Raw genomic sequence first — 19,923 nt, 5'->3', positions numbered from 1 at the left:
GCAATCACATTGGGATCTTTAGGATCAACCCAGTCTGGTCCTGATAAGCAAAAATTTATAAATAAACAGTGTCTTTCTTGTGACTGAAACTCTGGGATAAATTACAGGTAGATATTTGACTACAAAGCCTTTTTTTAAGTTAAGCCCACAAAAATCTGATCTTAACATTTTAGATAAAACAAAAACATCTAACACCAAGAATTAATATATAAAGAAGTACAAACAACTAACCCTTCATTGCTTGCGCGTGCCTGACAAGCAGGCTGACTGAGGTGGCCACCTTCTTGGAAAGTTCCAGCAAGTTGTTCTTGTGTTCCTGGTGTCCCTGGCTGATCGCGTGAACCGCCTTCAGAAGGTCCAGGTAGCTGGTTGCCACGTCACGACCCAACCCTGCCACCTTGTACCCCTCGTCCTTGTCCGCCACGCTCGCTGCTGCCGCCTAGTGGATGAAAATAATAAATACAATAATTAAAGAACAATAAGCTAGTTGTTATTTATGATACTCCTCAGTGAAAATACGCTATACTCGATACTGCTGCCGAGTGGGTAAAAAATAATTTGTTGTTTTTTTAAGCGAAAACTAAATAGTTTTATACAGAAACAATAACTCTTAATGTAAGAGGAAATTATGCGTAAGCTTTAAGTTTGCATAATAATGTCTCTAACATTAAAAGAAAGACCTAAATTTTAAAAATTTCATAGTCTCAAAGTTAAAAAAAAGTCTTCTAATCAGTTTTTAGCTATCAATCAGTTTAGTTTTATACTAAAAACATTTTTTCCTTATTCAACTAGTTTATAACAGTTTTCATTAGTAGCATTTAAACTTAAATACAAACCCTACAAATAGTGATCATGTTGAACGTTGATGTCCTGCCATGTTGGCGCATAATTATATTAAATATATTTATATACATGTTACACACCCTACAAATAGTGATCATGTTGAACGTTGATGTCCTGCCATGTTGGCGCATAATTATATTAAATATATTTATATACATGTTACAAACCCTACAAATAGTGATCATGTTGAACGTTGATGTCCTGCCATGTTGGCGCATAATTATATTAAATATATTTATATACATGTTACAAACCCTACAAATAGTGATCATGTTGAACGTTGATGTCCTGCCATGTTGGCGCATAATTATATTAAATATGTTTATATACATGTTACAAACCCTACAAATAGTGATCATGTTGAACGTTGATGTCCTGCCATGTTGGCGCATAATTATATTAAATATATTTATATACATGTTACAAACCCTACAAATAGTGATCATGTTGAACGTTGATGTCCTGCCATGTTGGCGCATAATTATATTAAATATATTTATATACATGTTACAAACCCTACAAATAGTGATCATGTTGAACGTTGATGTCCTGCCATGTTGGCGCATAATTATATTAAATATATTTATATACATGTTACAAACCCTACAAATAGTGATCATGTTGAACGTTGATGTCCTGCCATGTTGGCGCATAATTATATTAAATATATTTATATACATGTTACAAACCCTACAAATAGTGATCATGTTGAATGTGGATGTTCTGCCCATGTTGGCGCACGTGATGAAATCTTCCTGTCTCATGTTCCTACCTGCTGCCACCGCCTTCGCAGTTGCTGTCGTCATCGGTTTTGTGACGTGGATGAGCTCCTCAGGTGTCGCCCTTCGCTCCTCCGATTCTATTGAGTCCAATACCTGGTGATTTAATTTATTTGAAAAATTTAATCTATCACCTGTTTTATTATTTGATTCTATGAAGTCTAATACCTGGCAAATGTGTTTGCTTGTTAACTTAAAAACTGCATACTTCAATAATTGTTGTTATTTATGTTGACAAAAGTTTAGTTATATTTACTTAAAATGTTTTATGATGAAAATTATGTTTATAACTTTACCTTGACTTGTTGGATGATAGCGTTGATGGTTTGTTCCAAAGATCTCTGTCCCTTTGATGCCTCGTCTTCTACAGATTTGACAATCTTCAGCATATTGGTAACTGATGTTACCATCACCTAAAATATTTCTGACGTTACTTATGGTATCAACATTACTTTAATGTATAATTTTCTTACATCAGTGACAGATATGTCTGACTTTTTGATGATTCTGATATTATCTAACAACATTTTTTATGTTGTTACCTTTAACTCGGATTTAAGTAGCATTATTTTTAGTATCAGTGAAAATTCATCTTTATAAATTAACATCGTATTTAATACGTTGTAAATATTCTTATACGCGCCTCACTTAGCGAGAAAAAGAAAATAAAGTAGATACTTTTTGCTGAAACAAACCTTGGCGGCCTGCTGCATGCTTTCCTGTGCAGTCGGTTGATTTAATTTACCACTGGCGTTCTTTGTTGATTCTATCAGAGATTTGAGGGCGTCAGCTACATCCCTAACAGCTCCCATAAGCACCAACTGCATAAATATACAGTAGATAAACTTTTTTCTGACTAGTACTGACTAAAATTTTATTGTTTTATTGACTTAAAAAAACACGTTGTGAATAAAGTTTATAAAGTTAACAGTGCCTAAATATTTATTTAAAATAAACTGTTGTACAATACAACATCTACTTTTTATTTATTTAATGACGAAAAGAATTGCTTGAACTTTGAAATGAAAAGTGCTAAGTAATTAAAATTAATTATGTAAATTTTTCGTACAATCATATTTCCAAAAGTTTTATCATCAAGCATTGAAACACTTTATATAAATTACCAACCTGAATGCTTGTTTCATCGTTACCAAGCGACAGAGCTCCCAGTTTGATGCAGTTAGCCAATTCAGAGATGGTTTTAGTTGACGATTGCGCTGCAGCAGCCAATTTCTCCTGTCCTGTGTTCGCTCCTATCACAAGTTGTTTTGTGTCTTCGACGAGCGCCTTCGCTGCCCTCAGTATATCTCCTCTGTTACAATTATTTATGATGAAAATATGTTTAAAAACATGTTTATTATATCTCCTCTGTTAAAGTGTTAGTTTTATTTAGTTAAAGTTAAATTATTTGTGTAAATTAACTGAATGATGAATAATGTTATAGTCATAAATTGTAAATCAAATTTTATTACATACTAGATCACAAACTTCAATTATAAGAGCAATAAATTTGTCTTTGAAATCAATAACTAAATTATATATGTTTCCACTTTTGTACGAACAAACACCAATGTTTATTCAGAAGTTTTAAATAAGTCTAAACAAAATAATCTTACTATAACTACGAAATGTTGCCTATTTATAAAATATAATAATTATTTATAAATTTAGTAAACTACCTCAACTTTAACAAACTTATACTCAGTGATTTCAGGTAAAAACACCCAATATAAAAATAAGTTAGGTAAAACCCCCCATATAAAAACTTACTTATGTTTATGTAACTTAGTAAAAATTCCCCATACAAAAACAAACTTGTGTTCGGAGAAGTTTCTGTCAGCTTCGTCACCAAGCGCGGCACCCGTCTGCATGAAGACCATCTGAGTGTCCAGTTCGTTGATGATGTCGCTGACGTCATTTTGCGCGTTAATGCACGCTTGAGTGCCTCTGCCCCCTTGCGTCAGTGACGACAGCACGAATGATACCTGGTTCATGTTTTAGTTACATGTATGTCTACTTGTGAGTTAACTCTCAGGAACAACTTTCAAACATACTGAGTTATATACGTACAGGTTCTAAGGGTTATATAATTTCAAACATTGTACAACTAGTCTGCTCATTATTGGTAAAAAGACACTTTTAGTACAAAAGCTATTAAAAATTTTTGTAAAAGCATACATGTTTTTATTTCAAACAAATCGATTACCTTTTCTTTGACGTTTCCAGTAGATTGCTTGAGCTTGTTTTTGTCGTTAATATTTTTAGTTTCAGCAAAGGTAGCTGCATCTTCAAAGAAAGTCTTGCACGCTTCTCCTAATCCTTGGATACTCTTTTTTATATGGTCTACAACCTGGAAAGAATTAAACTTTCAGGCAAAGTTAATAGCAAAAAATTACTTACAACGCTAGAAGTATATTAAATACGTAGTTTGATATAAAATGTAGAGCTTGAGTACTGTTATAATCGTTATTCAGTTAAGTGCTTTAATATTATATATGTGCTTATGTGGTGTTAATCTGTTATAACAATAACAAGTTAACTCTAGTGTTCCAGAATATAAAATTGAAAAACATTAAAGCAAAACAAAGTTGTTAGACTGATATCTTAGTTAAAGTTTAGTTTTAAACTTTTGCTCTTATCTCTATACTGTTTACAAGATATCGATACTACTAAGTTAGTAGAATGAAAAACTAGTTTACTAATCTGACCTCATCGCTATCTGCAAGGAGCACAATATTTCCTCCATTCTTCACCATCTTCTGCATCTCCTGAGTGACCTTATCAGCATTCTGCTGCATGAATTCACACCTTTCGTTCACACCACCCGCCATCACGATGCCTATGCTCATGTCGTTGGCACACTTCATTATGTTCCTGCAGCACTTGGCGATTCTCGATTGGTACGTGGCGAAATCCTCGTCACACGAGTCGCTGTCGTTGCATACGTCCATTTGCTGTGAGGACAAATTAGTCAAGTTAAAATTTCAACTTATTTTGTTTTTTGAACTTATTTTTTTTATTATGTTTTATTATCAAGCAACACCTTAATTTAAAATTTACGTTTTAATCACTAAACTTATAGCATAACTTGATAGTCCTGATCATGAATTATATAGACTAGAACATTAAGAAATCTTAGAAGTAAATACAAATCTTAGTATTTAATTTTAAGTGAATAACTTGTGAAAAAGCTCTTTGTTCTATTTTAAGCATAGTTTTTTAAAACACTCTAAAACCTTTTTTTTGTTGTAAATTATATTTTTGGTAGATGAAAAAAGCTTAAAAGCTATTTGTTGGGTATAACCATATAACAAAAAAAAAACTTACTTTAATAGCATTGGTGAGTTCGTCGACCATGCCAGATACTTTAGCAAGGGGAGCTTCTTTAACAGAGTTAAGAAGTTCTGCTACGGCTTCCTTAACAGCTTGCGAGGACTCATCAATCGAATCGTGGTATGTTGTTGCCTGTTATAAAGTTTTTATTTATTCGTTTTTAAGAAAATATAATTTTAATTTACTGTCATTACAACAACCTGTTTATTATTTCTATTATTTCTATAAATAACAAAAACTCAAAACAAAAACAGGTTTTCAAAGTAACTTTAAAGATTACACTTTTGTAGAAAAAATATCTATTTGTAGTCTTATTTCATTTAAAGCTTTTAAAACAGTCTCTTGAAACTGCTTTAAAAATTTAACGTTTTCCATGTACAAAATGATTAATTGTACTTTTCGTAGACTATAAACAACATAAGCTTCTCACCTTGCTTGAATATGATAAGTAATTAAATCTTTTTACTGTAATTACAATTTTCTCACCTTGGGGTTTCCACCGCCTTCTTTAGCGGCCATCATCAGCTGCAGGCCAGATTCGGCGAGTGTCTTCGAATAATCGAGGATGTCAATTTGTCTCTGGTTGTTCTTGCACTGGCTCGCTGCTCCGATGGTTGCCAGGGCGAGCGGTCCAAAGTAGCTTGCTAGCTGTGTGACCTGTGGTCGATATAGTTGGAAAGTTGGTAAATTTATAAAAAGTTCATACCATATTTGGTTTAAAAGAGTAAAATACTTACGTGAAATAGAAAAAGTGTAACTTGTTAATAAAAATTGAAAAATAAAACTAAATTTTACAGTAGGTTTAGCCAAAAAGAGAACGTAGTTTAGGTAAATAAAATTCTTACAGAATAAAATGAAGTGCACACGAGTTGTATTTTACATCATATTTAAAAACAAACCTGTCTTCCGAGATTACCAGAATCAGATTTTGCTGAATCACTGATCGGATCCACCAGTGCTGAGATCTGATTGACTGTGTCTACCACCTGAAAATTTGTTCATATTTTATTCGAAGTTTATATGAGTCTAAACAGCTTACAGATAGTATCAGGTTAGAAAGTAATAGAGCATAACAAATTAAAGCCTGTACATAGTTTTTGGTTTATTATTCAAAAGTACTCTTCAACACCTACCTTAGATTGGAATCCTTCAAGATCGTTACCATCGTGAACCTGAAGATTTTCCTGAACTGCCGATATTAAGCGTTGTTAAGTTCTTTTATTGAATCGTTTATCTTCAAAATTGCTTCATCGCACTCTTTCTGGCCTGGTGCGTTGTCTCTGTGTATTTTATATTTGTATTATTAAAAAGTATTATAAGCGTTAAAAAACCAAACACTTAAGATAGCTAATAGCCCTACTATTAAAAATTTGTATAAATTTAGTTCGGAATGAGATTATCTTAATCTTTCTTAATATTTACAATTAAACTTGAACCATAATTAGACGAGCCATAATACAAAATACTGTCATAATACTGTTGCCTATGATTTTTTATTATAAATAAAGATTATTGAACGCTTAGTCACATAACTAGTTATAATTTGTTATAACTTTAGGTAGTAACTTATTTTAACATAATATTATAACTTATACAACGTGTTTCGAATAACCTGATGCTAGCAACTAGTTTCTTTATTGCGTCACTGAGAACTTTCGAGTGTCCGGCCATTTGTTGCCACGTTGGTGGATCTTCAGGATTGTTTGCGAGATTCCTGGCGGTCCTGATCAGGTCTGACGAGGATTCCAACATCTGCTTTCCTGAATCTATGATCGGCTTCTGTGCTAATTTCGCCTGGAAAGTTATTTAGTTAGTTTTTGAAATGGTATTAAGACAATAAAAGATTAAACAAAATGCCTTTACAGCTTTAACTAGATTACTTAATTTGCAATAAAGCGTTTAAACCTTAACTTTTTAAACCTTTGTTACAACAACTAGGCTTATGATAAATGAAACAAATATCAAACAAACCTGTTCGCAAATTTTTGGCGGGAACAGATGCAAATTTGGGGTCGGCAGCGTACAGTGTGAGATTGTTAACTGCTTCCACCAGTGGTTTGGTTGCACTTGCGCAATTGTTCCTGTTCTCTTCACTGAAGTTTCCGTCTAATGCCTGGTTGTAAATGATCAAAATTAATTATTTAGTGTTTAACTTTAACTTGTTCAACATACTCAGGTGTATAACAAATATAAACTATTGAACTTTATGTATAATACCTGTTTATTGATTAAAGAAAAGGAGTTGTCAATCAATAAATAACTTAGGAGTAAAGTAGTTGATTAGTAAATGTATGTCATACATTTTTAATTTACCTTAACAGTGTTCATCACGCTTAATAATCAAACTTTAAAAAAATCTTATTAAATACAAGATGATTCGCTTCAGTTCAAAACGTTTTGTTATTTTACAAACCTTAATAGTTTTGACAAGGTTAGCAGTGGACTGAGCAACCTCCTTGGCTGATTGCACAAAAGTTTTCTTTGCAACAGCATTTTGTGTTTTATTGCTTGCCACTCTGCATTCATTGCAAAGTGCTGATGTGTGTTTTGCTACTATTGTTGCTGCTGCTAATACCTAAATATAGTTAAACTTTTAGAATGATACTCAATAGTATACAAAGTAACTTAGTAAACAAATACTTAATTTAAGGTGTTTATAAAAATTTTCAAGGTCATAGTAAATTAAACGAAAAGTACTATTTCGTACTTAAGTAAACTTTAGCATTAATATTTGAAGCTTATAACAAAAAACACATTGAACTTATCATTTGAAGTGTACAAATTTCTAAACATATATCACTTACTTGTGTCTGATTACTGCTTGGATCAACTAAGCTATGACATGCAGTTTGTATCAAACTGTTAGCCCTGGCAAATTTGGTCTGATCCACAAGTCCTTGAGTACCTGGTTCGCTGTTAGGGTCAGCTATTCCTACCAGGTACGCTGCCTGTTCGTAATTGTTTTGTATTTATAACATATGTCAAGTTATAAAACTTATTGAAGTATTTTCTAATAATGTAAAAATTGATTCAAGACATTTTTCTCAAAATTGAATCTATATTCTTTTTATAAAACGATTTACTCTACATATAAAAGTCATTATAAAATGGGTTACACACTAACTTAAATTCAAAAGTACTTGACTTTTTAAATTTCAAAAGCAAGCTTAATAAAAGCACTAAACTAAAAGGTTCGTTATAATTTTTTGAACAAGAAAGTTTTACGTTAGTTCTATTCATATCTCCTCATATTTAAGCAAACCATACCTGTGCTGCTGCCTCGGTCAGACCAATCAAACTTTTTTGTGTGTTCTTAACAGCTTCACCAAAACTTTCAAGTTCAGTAGCTCTTGCGTGTTGAGTAATTCCACTCATCCATTCACCTATAAAGTTTAGAAATATGAGTAATAAGAACATAACTTTTTATTACTGAATCTATACAATCAGTAAATGTTGTATAAAATATATTAGTACAGTAACCTCTCGGATCTTTACGCACTCGTGACGTTACGCACTCTCGTTTAGTTACGCATTTCAGAATTCTATAAAATTTAGAAAATAAGAATCTTAATTTTTTTAATATTGCACAAATTAGGTTTAAAGTATATTTTTAAATTAAAATATGTTTTTGAATGCTAACACACCTCTCTATATCCTTAGACTTTGTAAATTTATGTTTCTTGACTAATTGATAAACATTTAGTTATACCTCAGTATATCAGAAATTTTGTTAACAATAAGAGATTAAATCAAAATTCTGAAATAAACATGACTGTGTTTAATAATGAAAGTCTAATGGAATAATGAGAGTTTAAAACATAAATAAACAATACAGCAATCTTGCCCTATATATCAATAAACACTATTTTATAAATGTAAAGATATGCTTAATTATAAATATATAATTGAATTTACAATTAATATGAATTGAATATAGAATATAAATGTCACATATAAATAAAGATAAAAACAATTTCTACTTATTAATAAAGTAGTAAAATTATTTCTACTCGTATTATAATTATTTTATAGAAATTCAAATCCTTTTTTTTAATATATGTATAGTTTTGTCTGTTGTTGTCATATTTATAATGAAGTAAACAAATAGTTAAAAGTGGGAAAGTGCCCAGTCTGCTTTTAACTAGAAGCAATATTGAAAAACAGCCATTACAGTGAGTATATTTGGTACCTCTCGTTTCTTTACGATCTCTCATATCTTTACGCACTTTTTCTGTGGACACAATGTGCGTAAATAAGCGAGAGGTTACTGTATATGACTCACCTAATGATTTACTGTTTTCTACAGCTGAGTCTATACAGTAGAATTATGTCCTACAAATTATTTTAGTTGATAACTTACCTAGTGATTTAGAATTCTCAACTACTGAGTCAATACAGTCGAAATATGTCATGTCTGAAACTGGTTCATTTGCAGAACTCATCATTTCCATTACAGTCTGTAATAAAAAAAAATTAATTAGTATTGGTCATGTTTTAAAATAACAACTTAGATATAAGAGTAGCTAAACAAAGTGTTCTTTTAAACTTTGTATTTTTTAATTTAAAAAAGAATATGAGGTTACTTAAATAAATTTGTGTTAATGAAGTTGTGTTTTAGTATCTAATGTCATTTTAGTGTACAAAAAAAGGATGTTTGTTACTAGTAAAATTTTTATTAAGTATAACCAGTTATGTTTATGAATAATTTTGCTGATCGTTTGACTTAACACTGTATCTACTTGCTGTTCTTTAGTTTTATAATTAAAAAGTTAAGTCAACTTTTTGTAATTATTTACTTATTTTGCTACATATAAAATCAAAAATAGACAAGATATGTTCAACTTTGTTTATGGTGTTGTACGTCTACAAAGAATTATGTTTTCAAAAAATTGATTAACGATCAAAAAAAAAAACAAAAAAAAAACAAATTGAAACGGAAGCATGAAAAACAAGCATTTATAAAATATTTAAAGATATATACTTTAATAATTGATATGTAAAGTGGAAAACTAACAAAAAAAGTAACTATGTTGATTTATTTTACAAAATATGTGAAACAAAGTTAAAAAAAAAACATCTTTAACTTAGTAAACTTGCCTTTGCTGATAAAATAACTACATGATTAAGTTTTAAAGTTGACTAATTTTTTTCAACTAGAACGAAAAACAGTAAGGTTTACTATTGTTCACATTTTATTAAACTTGAGTTTGATGTCTATTTACAGTTCAACTTTAATCCTAGCAGATTTAAATCAAAGTCACAGTTGATATTATCTTTTCAAAGCCAATTTAGCGATAAATAGTTGAAATAGTTTTAAGTTCCAGCAATAGATTAAAGCTAATATTTTATCTTTTTTTGAGTTCTAAAACTGACTACGTTTATTTGTTTTCAATTGTTATTTTTTGTTTTTTGATGGCTTTTTACATTTCTCATTTAAATCTACTGGGTTTTAATAAACTTTTTAAAACTTTGAACTTGGTTTATAATTATTTATGGTTTTAATATGGTAAAAAAACTTGAGCTCCTGTTAAAAATTGTTGAAGATTTTAGATAAAGCTATGTATCCAACTATTGTGTTAGTCGATTTAAATATTTTAAATGTATAATCAGAAATTTTGTAGTGATATTATCAAAAAAAATAAAAATTAATACTAAAATATGTTTAAGTTTTAAACTCAAAGAAGGAAAAAAAAAAAATAAATAAAATATTAAAAAAAGATGTAGGCTAAAAAAGTTACAAAAAGACTAGAAAAGATAAAGATCAGACAAGTAGAAAGTTAAAGTTTTATTAGAGATCAAAAAAAAAGAAAGGAAAAATAAAAAAGCATTACTCAGTTTTTCAGAGTTTGTGCTTAATATTAATTTACATCCTAAGAAAAGAAAGGTAAATGTCACAAAAGAGTAGAAAGTAAGTTAGACTAAAGAGATAAGTTATTTTAAAAGCTATTTACAAATAAAGCATAAGTTGAAGCACATTATAAAGTTATACTTAAAAACGTTTAAATTGCTACAAGTAACAAAATATATGAAAGTCACTTATAAAATTTGGTAGTAAAAGCTTGACCATCTATGTAATCATAAAAAAAGAACTTTTTCTACATGGTATTCTTAGCAAATATAGAAATAGCTTATATATTTAAGACCTATTTAAGTACATTTACATTACAAAACAACTTAACAACAAGTAAATTGTGCAAAAAAGGTAATGCAAACTTTTTAGCATACAGAGATTCCTCGAACATTCTCAAACTTTTTATAAACTTTTTTGTTCCAAAGTACAAGTTAGATAAGAAATTTGACAGTTAAACTATTTACCAGAGCTATATTGAAAATAATTAACTAGTATAAGATAAAGTTTTAAGCAGTGCCTACACAACTACAAAACTAGTTTAAAAGCTTTTATAATTGACATTCAATTAAGAAACCAAAGTCAAACATAACACATTAGCATATTAATTAACTTCTAACAAAGAGAAATGTAACAGCGTACAACAGCATAATAATAATAACAACGTGAAAATAATAGAAGTCTGGTACCTTGAGTTGTCTTAACGCGTTGTCGCATTCCTTCTGACCTGGTGCTGTCTTTGTGCAGTGGTTCAGTAAATTGTTGATGCTCTCTGTTACTAATCTGTTGAATGTTATTGTTTTTGACTAGTTTAATAGTTTTAGCTGTTTCATGTTATTCCAAAATTAAATAAAAATTAAAAACATTTTTTAAAACCTAGGTTAATAGCTAGTGGTTTAGCTATAAAGTCTTAATTCTTATTATTCAGCTCAATAGCTAATTGTAGAACCTAAATTAAATGTTTAGCATAATCATTATTTTAATAACGCGTAAAGTTAATTTGAACAAAGTTACGAAAGTTCTAATAAGTACGCATCTGTAAAATAATTACTTAGCAGCATTTGCCAGATGGTTGTTAGGATTTACTTAAGGTGAGAAATAAGTTACAAGTGAAAACTTGAACACAATTTATTAGTTCAAAATTTTCATCTTAGTACTACCTAGCAGCATTAGCGAGTTGATTGTTAGCATTGGGTCCACTTGGGTCTGCCGCAAGAGCTTTTGCAGCCAACATCAGTTTAGATGAAGATAATGAAATACTCCTTAGATTTCTCACTATCTGCTGTTGATCTTCCTTATCCTGGTAAGAAATAAAATAAAGTTTTTGAGAACTGTTTTTTTTGTTTGTTTAGCCTTTTCAAATGACAATTTAAGATGCTGGATAGTTTTAATCAAATTATTTATGTACACTTTAGCTGAAAAAATGTAGAATAGTACTTATATAAAAAGTTTTAAGAGATTATCACCTAAATTTTTTTTTTTTTTAAAGTCTCAAGCGAAATTTCTAAATAAATCCTGGAAGGCCCGGGTAGTTTTATATACATGTGGAATTTTTGTTTGTTTAATTATTACTTATAAAAAAAATTCCCTTAACCAACCCTGGAGTGTCCTGCCATCTCAATACCACTGTCGATGAGGTCTTGGAATTTATCCTTGTAATCGTGAGCCGATCCTGCTAGCTGCTCACTGCTGCCTCTAGTGGCTGCTTGCAAGTTGCTTGCTGCTTCGTTCAAACTTTCAGCGTTTTTGTTCAGTTGCGATTGAGTGGTTTGGAAGTTCTCGTTTGATGGCGCGAACTGAAATTGTTGTTGATAAAACTATTGTGATTAAAAGTGGTATAAGTATGAATTTTTGAGAGTATATATCTTGGTTAGCTTGTGTTAGCCGCTTTACTTTCATAGCAAGAGTTTATTTTAACAAATTGCATTTAGTGAACTTAAAACTTATCTTTTTAGATGAAACTTTTATATCTTTTAATTAACTAGAAATATTTTGATAAATTCATACTTAAAATAAAATTAAAAAAAGCTATTGGACATTTATTGCGTTATATAAATGCTTTATAAAAGTTTGAAAGCAACTAACATTGTTACCCAACAATTTCTTAGATGTGTCACTCATGGCTTTCAAGACTTCATCTACATCTTTTTGTCCTGGTAAGCAGTTGATGCAATCATTCAGTGATGCAGATACTGCCTTTGCTAGCTGTTATCAAAAAACAATCGTGATTTAGATTTAAAAGTACATTATTTGTTTTTATCATCAGTTGTTGAGTCATAATCAATTTAATTTGTTTTTATACTATTACCATTATCAATATACAGCAGTATTATTTAAAATGAAAAAATAGTTAACAATTGCTGAGTTAACAATTTAATTAATAGTAAACTTTCATACATTCATTATTACCTGAGCAAGAGCGATCTTGTTATCCCCATTATCGGGATCTTCCAACGCCTTCTTCGCTTCCTGAATGAGATCCATGGACTTCACCATGGCAACCTGAGCTTTCTCCAGCATGTCCTCCTTATCCTGCAAGTTGTCCATGTTGGCTGCCACTCCCCTCGCCGCATTGCTGAGCGTCTCAAGTGCTGATGACGTGTCACGAGCTGCGATGCCGGTGTAATCCGCGTTTCCCTGTTTGAAAGTTGTTGTTCAAAAAAAGCTTTATATACAGAAGTTTTAAAACTAAAATCAGTTGGACTTAGAATAAATAAAATAAATTTTCTCAAAAATTTTTAATTTTCAACAAACTAAGAAGTATGTCTATAGGTAAAGAAATAATTTCATAAAGATATAAAACAAAAAAACTTGCTCTATAAGATTTATTTTATATTTATCACTCATATGTCTTTTGAATATATATTAAAAACTGCATTCGCAGAAAAAAGCTCAACACTTATTAATCACTAACCTGTGTAGCAGCAGTGAGTAGTTGTGCCATTGAGCTACCGACAGTTTTACTGACTGCACCTAATTCCTGAGCGCATACGGGCATCGTTTGTCCCGGTAGAGGCAGTAGAGTGTTGTTCCTCGCATCTTTGATGGATTCTCCCAACTTTTTGTGAAGATCTTTGATGGTATCCAACGCCATGTCAATTCCTGATTGCTCACATACCTCGTTAGCCTATACAATTATATGTTTTAGACAAAAAAATTGTTGGTGTGTTACCAGTAAGGTACTCTAGTAACTTCTCACAAAGCTTTACTTGCTACTAAAATTGTTTAAAGTAAAGCCCTAAATAGTTAAAATACTAACAAGCTATAACACACATTAAATTTTATTTACTCTGGTAATAATAATTTTTAATATTTTATTAAGTAAAACTTCAGCTATTCCAACAACTATTGTGTATAAATATTAAAACAAACTTTATATTTACCTTAGTAGCGCAGTTCTTGAGGTCTGCGAGTGACATAGCCAGCTTCTTGGTGCAACTTGCAAGTTGTAACGCTGAAGATTGGTCTGTTACAGTTGGCACCACTGCTTTCGAGTATCCAACCATCTTTGTTGCTGGCTGTATTGAGAAAAGTGTTTTTAATTATATGATTTAAAAGAACATTTAAAGTAGGGACATCGACAAAGTACGCGTTTTAAGAGTTACGCACCAGTGAAGGTACACACAATGTATCAAGAATAAGTAAAGTCTATTTTATTAAAAACAATTTAGTAAACGAATGAAGTTAAATGAACGAAAACATGATCTTTACATAATTAATGCAAAAACAAAATCTGAAAGTTATGCACAGTCTGTATACATCGTATTTTTGTACACTATTGATGGGAACAGGATAACAGTTTTCCAAAAACCGTAATGTACGCACCGTAAGTACCTTGAACCTGGGTTCAAGGTGCGTACATTATCGATACAATTTACTAATATTACTTTATTCGAATAAAAACGAAAAATTTAAATAGCAAGTTCTTAATTTATAAATACCCCAATAAATTCATTAGCTGCATTGATGAGGTTAGTCTGAGCTTGATGGTTTTCAGGATCCTTGGAAATATCTGCGATTCCATGGAGTAATTTCGGTATATTGTCGTTCTTTATTTGCTGTAAAAATGAAAACTTTATATTAATGCAATCTTTGTACAAATATATATTTCTACCGTTATGCACTTTCTCTTTAAACGTTTTAAAAACAAGCATTAATTACTTTTATTATTATCCTATATTAAGTAGTAATTAAAACGTAGTTAGTTTCTTTAACATGTTTTTACAAACAAAATACTGTGTAGAAAATTTTTTGAAATTACCACCTTAGCATGCTGATCAAGTTTGTTTTGTGAAACCTTTTTGGTATAACATACAAATAGCACCTAACAAAAAATAAATATACATCAACATAAATTTACTTTAGCATGTTGATCTAGTTGATTCTGGGAAGCGTTATTAGTGTTGCTTGCAAAAATACTTTACTAATAAAAAACAAAAATACAAATTTACTTTAGCATGCTGATCTAGTTGATTCTGGGAAGCCTTATTAGTGTTGCTTACAAAAATACTTTACTAATAAAAAAAAAGCAAAAATACAAATTTACTTTAGCATGCTGATCTAGTTGATTCTGCGACGCCTTATTCGTGTTGCTTACAAAAATATTTTACTAATAAAAAAACAAAAATATAAATTTACTTTAGCATGTTGATCTAGTTGATTCTGGGAAGCCTTATTCGTGTTGCTCTCCTCACAATTTCCGGCTGCCACGAGCGCTTGAGTGAACGCCACAGCTGACAGTTTGGCTGCAGATTGAAGCCTGTTAAGTAATATCCGCTTGAGGGCGTTGTCGGTTGCCGCGTTCGTAACTTCTCTCAATTTCTCCGCTGCATCTTTCAAACTTTGCTGGTGAGCTGAATCGTTCGGGTTGTTTGCTGCTCCCTAGTGGATAGAAAATTTTTGGTTTCATAACAAGATAGTAAATACTAGGTATTTCATATTTTAGTACTTGAATAGCAGTAATGTTTTAAACACCTCATAAAACTCAATAACTTACAAAAAAATAAGAGTAACAAAACGATTTTGTTCTAAAATATTGTTAAGTTTTGAACACTTTACGCCAGGATTAAACCATAAAAAAGTTCATAAAATTTAGAAGAAATATCTAGTAAGATCTCCATATAGAACTGTAAATATCAAAAAAATAAAAACCTTAGCAGCTGCAACCATTGCAGCAGTAGCGTTTGCAAGCATTTTGGCTGCTGCAATCATCCTCATGCGTTGATCGTCATCACCGCAATCTGCTGTATTTGACAACAAACTCACGAGTCCCGATGCGTTCTGTAAAAAGTTACATTAGTATACGTAATAAACAAATCCCAATGCATTCAGGTGTAATAGGTGGATACTAATTGTACACGTACTAAGTCTAATAAAAACACTTTTTACAGAAGATATCAAGACAAGTAGAATTAGCAAAAGTAAATTCTAATGAATCGATATTTTCTATATTTTAACCTAATTTCAAAATTTTGAACAATTTCAAAAAAAAGTTCATCTTTGAAATAAATTTAGTTAAATATAAACTAACAGTGGCGAGTATTTTAGCTTGTTTTACCATACCAGCGGCATTACCCATATTATTAATTAATCTGTCTGTAGCGTTCAATAATGCGTTACATTCTTCATCGTATTGCTTATTATCTTCTCCGGACCCCTGTGATAAAATTGAAATATTTGTTTTATTAAACTAAAACTTGTTTGAATATTTAAGAAAAAGAACTAGATAGATTTAGCACTTCGAACTTTTTTTTTATGGTAAAAAAATTTACAAAAATGAGTGAAAGTTTTTGAAATATTAATATATTTTTAAAACAACAAACATTCTTGATGTGGTTGATGAGGTCATCGAGTGCGGATCCGACTTTCTGGGCAGCGTCACCGAGATTCTTCAGCAAGGAACCGTCGGAGGTGGCCAGCTCGGAAGCACTCAGACATCCGTCCACGGAAGAAGAAACTTCCTGAGCCGATTCGATCAGCTGCTCCTGACACGAAGGGTTCGCTATCGTCGGTCCAACTACCTGTTACGTGAACGTGTGTTAGTGGGTTGTGAGAAATAAAAAATTTTTATGAAACCGATTATTTGATACACTTACCTGTTACGATATGGGTATTATATTTGTAGCTGACATGACGTAAATAAAGTTGTTTAAACTGATCACACATCGACAAAGTAATGGTTAGTAAATGTTAGGGGAAATTAAGAAAAAACAAGTTTATATTTTTTATACAAAAAAATATATTTGATTATTATGGTTGGTATGATATTTAATGGTGATATGAATTTGTTGACGCTTAAAACAAAAATATTTTTTAACTTTGGTATCAGCTTTTTTATTGCAATCGTAAATATCTATAAACTGTATACATAGCAATACACACAAATAGCTTAATATTTTATTTGTTCTTACCTTGGTACAAGCCACCAATTGTGACGTACTCATGGCGCAGTGTGTAGCTGCCGCGATGACTTGGTTCTGTTTCTCCTTATCTTGCGCCACTGTCGGGTCTTTTGCGACGTTCTTCGCGTTCAACACGAGTCCCGCTGTTGCTGATGCCACCGCCTTTGCTAGTTTCATCAACTGATCCTTAAATTATTTCGGAGTTAGTTTTGGTAAAACAACCAAAGTTTGGTGAAATTCAGTGATAAAAGTATTGGTCTTATTTTAAGAAAACTTTGAGGTGTTTAGTAGCAATAAAAAAGAATAAAATGTTGATATGGTCTATATTTGATCAAATGATAAACACAGAAAAACTAAAAATTGCATTCAAAAGGAACAACAATAAAAGAGTAACTAAAAGTTACAATCAAATAAGTTAAAGTAGAAGTATTTTCTATAAGTATTAAATTTACTTAGTTATGTTCAAAAGTTGTATATAATCTTTGACAAACATTGTTAGCAACTTAACAACAATTTTTTTCTTAGTTTACATGTAAACAAGCATTTTCGTTAAAACAAGTTTTTATACTTTTAAAGTTTCAAATAATGTTTAGCATAATTACTTTTTTATTAACAATGTTTGTTGTACAAACTATTTAAATGATTCACCGTTTATTCGATGACTTTGTTTTGTTTATGGTTATAAAATAGTTAGAGTTATTTTTAATTTTAACCTACATTTTTTTTCTTCAAGTGTTTTAACAACTTGAATCTAATATTTCTGATGGTTTTTCGTTATAATTTAAATTTTTACACAAAATCAAGCAGTCTTTTATAGATTTAAAATTTAGACATATCAAGAAACCAAGTTTAATTGCAAGTGAATATATAAACTTACTAGTTGTAAAATTTAATATAATTAAGTTACGTACTTTATTCGAGATAACTTTTTCTTGAAATGCACAATTTTGATTACAAAGTTCTTAAAAACGCTTTTAGCTTTGAAAATTTTATGATCAATAAAGTCAGTGTACAAAAACTAAAAGTCTGTAGCTTAGTAACACCAATTTGACAAATTAAATCAAAAATTCGATATTTCTAATTGGCCACAAGTTTTTTGAAATTCAACAAATTAATTTACTAGACAAACATATTTAGTAGCGTTGAAATATTTCGATAAATAAAACCATAGTTGACAGACATACAATATTTTTATTTATATCTAATCATCCGTAAAATAGTAACATATTTATTGCATGATGTGTTTTTTATGGTTGGGCTAGTTTTTTATAACAGGATATATACCTTCTACAGCCTATAACTTTTACACGAAAAAACTTATCACTTTTACAAATCTAAAAATTAACTAAAAAGTTTTGTTGATTTAATTTAAAAACAAAATTTTGTAACTTTATAAGTTTTTTGTAATTTTAAGTACAGTAACCAGCGAACTAGGTACGCACCACCTTTTAGCGGTATAAAGCTGTGTTCAAGATACAACTTTTCTAGTCTGAATTTAAAAAACAAATCTTAAAGTAGTAATACCAAAGTATTATATTTTAAAATAAATTATAGTTTATAAGGTTAAAACAAATTAAAAATAAAGAAATCAGATAATATGTTATGAACTTAAAATTTTTATATCAAATCCAATATTAAAAAAAAAGTATTACAGTTCATTTATTTAACGAAAAAAACGAATATTAACGAAAATAACGAATTTTATATCGTATACTGCATGATTAAAACATAAAGTACTTAAAAAGTCATAGAAAGTTTAGAATAGCGAAAATATTAACAGTGCAGTTGACATTTACATGCCCCATGATTAAAAAAATATATGAAAAGTTATAAAAAAGCGATATTAATGAAGATAAAGAAAGTTGAAAATAAAATTTATTTAGAACTAGATGATTTCAAAAACATGTCTAATAAAGTAGCTTGTTGTTTGGCATAGCAGACACTATGTGTTGCTCGCTAGTTCTTAAAAAAAATATAATCTAGATGTAGTTTTCCAGAGTTTTACCAGTAGCTACTTGCGATTCTGCTGAAGACAGCTCTCCTTCTAGAATGACAGACTTTGTGTAAAAGTTATCAAGAATATTGGTAACCTGTAAACTTTGCCGATAAAAATTGTACTTACATTAAAAAATAGTCAAGAAATCTAATACACTTTTAACAGATATGTTTTAAAAATATGGTGAGAGTTTTTATTTTGGGGTATTTTGCTTATAAATTAATATGTAAACTTTAGTGTCTTTAAACATGAATGTATAAAGCTTAATGTAAGTAAAATACTAAAGACAGTATTTGGCAGATTACTGTACTAGTACTTAATAAACTATTTGTTACATTATTTGTTATTGAAATACTTTAAATAATTTATTAAACACTACATTGTTAAGCTTTACTAGTTAACTTCAGAGCTAAGTATTTGTTTCAATTCAAATTCAAGCCTTTTAATCACAACAATTACTATCTCTTATAAAAACTTAGAACTTGCCTAAACGATTTAAACTCTGATAGAAAGGCTAATCATTAAACAAAGAAAAGTATTATCTCAAATTTCCGAAGTATTGTTTAGTTTTAAATATAAAGTTTAAATGAATGAAAGCTTAAAGGTTAGAATAGTCTAAGATTAAACAATGTTTTAGAACATGTAACTGTCAGTAAATAGTTGGCTAGAATTATTTTAATGATAAAACGTTTGGCATAACTTTAAAATTCACTTAAGTTTTCA

At 30.2% G+C, this 19,923-nt stretch overlaps 1 pseudogene across 1 annotated transcript in view; it reads right to left on the bottom strand.

Moving 5' to 3' along the window:
• Positions 1 to 8: 8 nt before the first annotated feature.
• Positions 9 to 19,923, bottom strand: part of LOC145848046 (talin-1-like) — a 33,521-nt pseudogene continuing 13,606 nt past the window's right edge. Inside the window, exons 7-38 of the transcript XR_014371680.1 lie at positions 17,214 to 17,390; positions 16,626 to 16,823; positions 16,334 to 16,459; positions 15,955 to 16,083; positions 15,442 to 15,684; positions 14,745 to 14,861; positions 14,187 to 14,321; positions 13,718 to 13,930; positions 13,213 to 13,440; positions 12,841 to 13,008; positions 12,402 to 12,599; positions 11,964 to 12,103; positions 11,493 to 11,586; positions 9,316 to 9,412; positions 8,223 to 8,338; positions 7,760 to 7,903; positions 7,369 to 7,530; positions 6,927 to 7,068; positions 6,568 to 6,739; positions 6,089 to 6,235; positions 5,855 to 5,941; positions 5,442 to 5,612; positions 4,950 to 5,087; positions 4,331 to 4,576; positions 3,829 to 3,972; positions 3,438 to 3,607; positions 2,751 to 2,934; positions 2,318 to 2,443; positions 1,919 to 2,035; positions 1,533 to 1,718; positions 232 to 439; positions 9 to 40 (exon numbers count right to left, since the gene is read on the bottom strand). The product of XR_014371680.1 is annotated as a talin-1-like (transcript). The remainder of the gene's footprint in view (positions 41 to 231; positions 440 to 1,532; positions 1,719 to 1,918; positions 2,036 to 2,317; positions 2,444 to 2,750; positions 2,935 to 3,437; positions 3,608 to 3,828; positions 3,973 to 4,330; positions 4,577 to 4,949; positions 5,088 to 5,441; positions 5,613 to 5,854; positions 5,942 to 6,088; positions 6,236 to 6,567; positions 6,740 to 6,926; positions 7,069 to 7,368; positions 7,531 to 7,759; positions 7,904 to 8,222; positions 8,339 to 9,315; positions 9,413 to 11,492; positions 11,587 to 11,963; positions 12,104 to 12,401; positions 12,600 to 12,840; positions 13,009 to 13,212; positions 13,441 to 13,717; positions 13,931 to 14,186; positions 14,322 to 14,744; positions 14,862 to 15,441; positions 15,685 to 15,954; positions 16,084 to 16,333; positions 16,460 to 16,625; positions 16,824 to 17,213; positions 17,391 to 19,923) is intronic.

Source organism: Thalia democratica, unplaced genomic scaffold (genome assembly GCF_965202585.1).
Source record: "Thalia democratica unplaced genomic scaffold, ktThaDemo2.hap1.1 HAP1_SCAFFOLD_1211, whole genome shotgun sequence".
NCBI lineage: Eukaryota > Metazoa > Chordata > Thaliacea > Salpida > Salpidae > Thalia > Thalia democratica.
Note: the sequence above shows the minus strand (reverse complement) of the source record. Positions and strands in the feature narration are given on the sequence as shown.